Raw genomic sequence first — 6,391 nt, 5'->3', positions numbered from 1 at the left:
AATGACAGGAATTAAGCAACACTTGTCAATAACTACCCTAAATGTGAATGGACTAAACTCCTCATTCAAAAGACACAGCCTGACTGATTGGATTAAAAAGCTGTACCCAAGTATATGCTGTCTTCAAGAAACCTATCTTACCTATAGAGACACACACAGACTAAAAGTGAAGGGATAGAAAAAGATATACCATGCAAGTGGAAACCAAAAACTAGCAGGAGTAGCTATTCTTATATCGGACAAAATATATTTTAAACCAAAAATCATAAAAAGAGACAAGGCCACTATATAATGATAAAAGGATCTATCCAGATAGAAGACATAACAATTATAAAAATATATGCACCCAATACTGGACCACCCAGATATGTAAAGCAAACACTCTCAGACCTATAGAAAGAAATAGGCCCTAATACATTAATAGTTGGTGATCTGAACCCTCTCTCAGTATGGAACAGATCTTCCAGGCAACAAGTCAACAAAGAGACACAGGATTTAATCTACACCTTATACCAACTGGACCTGGCAGATATATACAGAACATTTCACCCAACAACTAAAGAATATACTTTCTTCTCATCAGCTAATGGAATATTCTCCAGGATAGACCACATATTAGTTCACAAATCTAGTCTCAGCAAATTTTTAACAATTGAAATCATTCCAAGTATCTTTTCAGACCACAATGGACTAAAATTGGAAATTAATAATAAGCAAAACTCTGGAAACCATACAAATACATGGAAACTAAATAATAGGCTCCTGAATGACCTATGGGTTCAAGAAGAAATTAAACAGGAAATTAAAAAATTTCTAGAAACTAAGGAAAATAAAGATACATCATACCAAAATGTGTGGGATACTGCAAACTCAGTACCAAGAGGCAAATTTATTGCAATAAATGCTTACATCAAAAGAACATAAAGACTTCAAATAAACGACCTAATGCTACACCTCAAAGAACTTGAAAAACAACAACAATCCAAACCTACAGGTAATAGACAGAAATAAATAATTAAGGTCAGAGCAGAACTAAATGAAATAGAAACCCAAAAATCAATTTTAAAAAATTAACAAAACAAAAGGTGGTCTTTTGAGAAGATAAATAAAATAGACAAACCATTAGCTAGGTTAAGAAAAAAAAATAAGAAGAGAAGATCCAAATAACAAAAATCAGAAATGAAAAGGGAGACATAACAACCAATTCCACAGAAATACAAAGAATCATTAGAGACTATTATAAACAGCTGTATGACAACAAATATGAAAACCTAGAAGATATAGATAAGTTTCTAGACACATACAAGCTACCAAGACTGAACCAAGAAGACATAGAAAACCTGAACAGACCAGTAACAAGCAAGGAGATTGAAGTGGTAATTAGCAATCTTCCAACAAAGAAAAGTCCAAGTCCAGATGGCTTTACAGCTGAATTCTACCAAACTTTTAAAGAGGAGTTATATCAGTTCTCCTCAAACTATTCCAAACAGCTGAAACGGAAGCTGTTCTTCCAAATTCATTCTATGAGGCCAACATAACTCTGATACCAAAACCAGATAAAGACACAACAANTCGTTTTGTTTATCTTTTCTGTTGTCTTGGGTCTCTATTTCATTTAGTTCTGCTCTGATCTTAATTGACAACAAATATGAAAATCTGGAAGATATGGATAAGTTTCTAGACACATACAAGCTACCAAGACTGAACCAAGAAGACATAGAAAACCTGAACAGACCAGTAACAAGCAAGGAGATTGAAGTGGTAATTAGCACTCTTCCAACAAAGAAAAGTCCAGGTCTGGATGGCTTTACAGCTGAATTCTATCAAACTTTTAAAGAGGAGTTAATATCAGTTCTCCTCAAACTATTCCAAACAGCTGAAACAGAAACAGCTCTCCCAAATTCATTCTATGAGGCCAACATAACTCTGATACGAAAACCAGATAAAGACACAACAAAAAAAGAAAATTACAGGCAAATATCCTTGATGAACATAGATGCAAAAATCATCAACAAAATATTAGCAATCAGAATACAGGAACACTTTTAAAAAATTATACACTGTGATCAAGTGGGATTCAATCCAGTGAGGCAAGGATGGTTCAACATACGAAAGTCAATAAATGTGATACATCACATCAACAGACTCAAGGACAAAGACCATATGATTATGCCAATAGATGCAGAAAAAGCATTTGACAAAATTCAACATCACTTCATGATAAAGACTCTCAACAAATTAAGTATAGAAGGAAAGTATCACAACACAATAAAAGCCATTTATGACAAGCCCACCACCAGTATCATTCCGAATGGGGAAAAACTGAGGGCCTTTCCCTTAAGAACAGGAAAAAGACAAGGATGCCCACTCTTACCACCTCTATTTAATATAGTACTGGAGGTACTAGCCAGAGCAACCAGTCAAGGAAAAGAAATAAAGTGAACCCAGATTGGAAAAAACAAAGTCAAACTTTCTCTATTTGCAGATGACGTGATACTATATATAGAAAAAACTAAAGACTCTATCAAAAAACTCCTAGATCTGGTTAATAACTTCAGTAATGTTGCAGGATACAAAATAAATGCCCCAAGTCAGTTGAATTTATATACTCAAATAATGAGCTAACAGAAAGAGAAATAAAGAAAGCAGGCCCATTTACATTTATTTTATATTTATATAAAAAATAAAATATCTAGGGATTGGTTTAACCAAGGAGGTAAAAGATCTTTACAATGAGAACTACAAACCACTACTGAAAGAAATTAAAGAAGACACAAAAAGATGGAAAGATATTCCATGCTCTTGGATTGGAAGAATTAACATTGTGAAAATGTCTATACTACCCAAAGTGATCTACAGATTCAATGTAATCCTCACCAAAATACCAATGTTATTCTTCATAGATATGGAAAAAACAATCTTACCTTTCACGTGGAACAACAAAAGACCCTGAATAGCCAAAGCAATCCTGAGCAAAGAAAATAAAGCTGGAGGCATAACACTACCTGACTTCAAATTATACTAGAAAGCTATTGTAACCAAAACAGCATGGTACTGGTATAAAAATAGACATTTAGACCAGTGGAGTAGAATTGAAAACCCAGAAATCACCGCTCAGGCTTATAGCCATCTGATATTGGACGAAGGCAACAAAAATCTATATTGGGGAAAAGACTACCTCCTCAACAAGTGGTGCTGGGAAAATTGGATATCCATATGCAAAATAATGAAACTAGATATGCATCTCTCACCATACACTAAAATCAACTCAAAATTGATTAAAGACTTAAGTATTAGACCTGAAACTGTAATATTACTAAGGGAAAATATAGGTAAAACACTTCAGGAACTAGGTCTGGGCACATAAATTTATGAACATGAGCACAAGCAGCAAAAGAAAAAAATAAACTAAAAAGCTTCTGCACAGCAAAGGAAACAATCAGCAGAGTAAAATGACAACCTACAGAGTGGGAGAAAATTTTTGCTAACTATGCATCTGGCAAGGTATTAATATCCATAATATACAAGGAACTAAAGCAATTACACAGTAAAAAGACAAATAACCCAATCAAAAAATGGGCAAAGAAGCTGAATAGACATTTTTCAAAGGAAGATATATAAATGGCCAACAGCTACATGAAAAAAATGCTCAACATCACTAGTCCTCAGGGAAATGCAAATTGAAACTACATTGAGATACCATCCCACCCCAGGTAGACTGGCTATAATCAAAACGACAGTGAATAACAAATGCTGGTGAGGGTGTGGAGAGAAGGGAACACACCTACATTGTTGTTGGGACTATAAATTAGTACAGCCACTATGGAAAACAGTATGAAGGTTCCTCAAACAACTACAGACAAATCTTCCATACGATCCAACAATCCCACTTCTGTGTATATACCCAGAGGAATGGAAATCATCATGTTGAAGGGATACCTGCACTCCCATGTTCATTGCAGCTCTGTTTACAATAGCCAAGATGTGGAACCAACCTAAATGTCCATCAATGGATGATTGGATAAGGAAACTGTGGTATATTTACACTATGGAATACTACTGTACTGTGCCATAAAAAAAGAGTGAAGTACTCCCATTTGCAACAACATGGATGAGCCTGGAGAAACATATGTTGAGTGAAATAAGCAAAGCACAGAGGGATAAATACCACATGTGCTTACTCATATGTGGGAGCTAAGAGAGAAAGAAGGAAGGAAAGAAAGACCACAGTGGTGCGATGAACTTGCAGAGGCAGAGAACATACCTTGGGCTACAAAGTGGAATGTGGGAGAAAGGGATAGGAGGAGGGAGGTTGAGGATAATTGGGTGGGGGACACAGGGTACAAATGCAATTTGTGGTAATGGGTATGCTGCCAGCATGAATCTGGCCCTCACATCATAGGCACGAGGGGTGACAATCAGCTTTGTGTCTCATGAATATTCATAAACAATAAAAAATAAATAAATAAAAAATACACATTCTGAAATTAAAACAGAGTAATTCCTATAAAAAAGAATCAGTTAAAAACCTTAAAAATAAAATAATAAGTTTTTGAACTAGAAATACTCAGTAAAAAGAAGAAAAATACAACATATTTTTAAAAACTAAACAATTAGAAAATGTTTTTGAAATGTATCTGTATTGTAGAACACAGACATGAAAAGTTTAAAATATGAAAAAGACGTGGAGAACCATTCCACACATTATTATGTAAATATAAACCATAGCTGTTAGTAAGAAAATCATAAAAGAGGCCACTCTGAAAATACTGATTACCTGCAAAGAAACCAGCAATTAACTTGAAAACTAATATTTCATCAATGAGATAGACGACAATGGATGCCCGAAAACAATAATATCTCCAAAGAACTCAGAGAATAGTAATTTTAGGTAAGAAACTATCACTGTAGAGTAAGAAGAAAGTAAAGACACTTTCAGAATAAAAATTAAGAAAAGATAAGAAATTTTATCACCACCCCCTTGACCAGTTCTATATGATAGTTTAGAACTATTAAAGTATGTACTTTAAAAGCAGAAAAATAAATGTAGGGTGAATTAATGGTACATAAGAAACAGTGATGAGAAAAAAATTGATGAACCAAGTTGAATAAGTTAAGTAACTGTTGAGCATTTTGAAAATACGAATAATGAGATATTGACAACAATCACAAAGGACACGAGGGGAGAAATAATTTGGGAAATGAGTGGAGGGAAAGTTAAAGCAAGCCAAATTCATTTTCTTTTACAGGAGGACAAAGCAAGTAAGAATAAATTTAGAGTACGTTCAAAAATTCTACCTTTGTACATCTTAAAAAGCTAAAGAAACCATTGAAGGAATAGGAAAGTAATCTAGTTTCTAAACTAGAGCAAAAAATGAATCAAAGAATGCTATATTAATCCAGTGAAAGACAGAAACATGCAAAGAATTTTTTAAAAAGCAAGATAAACAGAAAACATAAAAATAAGGTGATAATATTTGTAATAGAAAAGTTAGCGTGGACTCCTCCAAAGCAAACCCTTAGACAAGAACGTGGGCACAGGCAGTTTATTTGGGTGATGACTTCAACAAGCATAGTGAGAATAGGGGAAAGTACTAACCCTAATGAAGGAACACCATGAGCTGGTTAGCACTTTTGGCATCTGGGTCATAGTCCCAATGGGGACTGTGCTGTGGTTTGAATTCTCCCCAAGCTCATGTTGGGACTTAACCCCCAAGATGGTGGTGAGGGAGGGTCTTCAGGAGGTGCCTGGATCCAGAAGACTGTAGCCTTATGAATGGATTAATCCAATTATGACGTGATGCATTATCATGGGTGTGGTTCTGATGTCTTTATAAAGAGAGCAAGTAAGGAGGTCAGCTCTCTCCTGCTCTTGCTGTTCCCACAGTGTGACACCCTGCATCACTGTTCAGAGTCACCACCAAGATGAGGGCCCTCACCAGATGTGTTTCGTGGACCTTGCACTTCCTAGCCTCAAAAACTGTAAGGAATAAAGTTGGTTTTCTTATACATTACCCACTTTCAGATACTCTAAGTAACAAAAAACAAACTAATGAAGATGTTCTGAAACCATTAGACGTAAGCCGCAGAATCACCCATTGGATAGGGGAAGCATGGGTGTGCTCACTCACAACCACCCTGGGTGCTTCTCAGTGGCTTTAGTTCTCTTGAATTCGGCGCTGCATCTGCCTGTGGCAGAGCAAGTTTCTGCAGCACCCAAGAATGCCCTCAAGTGAAGAGGAGTGACCCTGCCACTTGAGGTGAAGATGTCAGCCTGCAGGGAACGGTCCCCTCAGCACAGGGGAGCTCAGGCGGACACAGGAGTATGGACAGTGGCAGCATCTGCTGCAGCCTGTGACAGGATTGAAACTGCCTACTGAAAGGGAGATTA

This window comes from Galeopterus variegatus, unplaced genomic scaffold, assembly GCF_000696425.1.
Source record: "Galeopterus variegatus unplaced genomic scaffold, G_variegatus-3.0.2 Scaffold503, whole genome shotgun sequence".
Classification (NCBI taxonomy): Eukaryota; Metazoa; Chordata; class Mammalia; order Dermoptera; family Cynocephalidae; genus Galeopterus; species Galeopterus variegatus.
The sequence above is the reverse complement of the archived record's forward strand: the minus strand, read 5'-3'. Positions refer to the sequence as shown.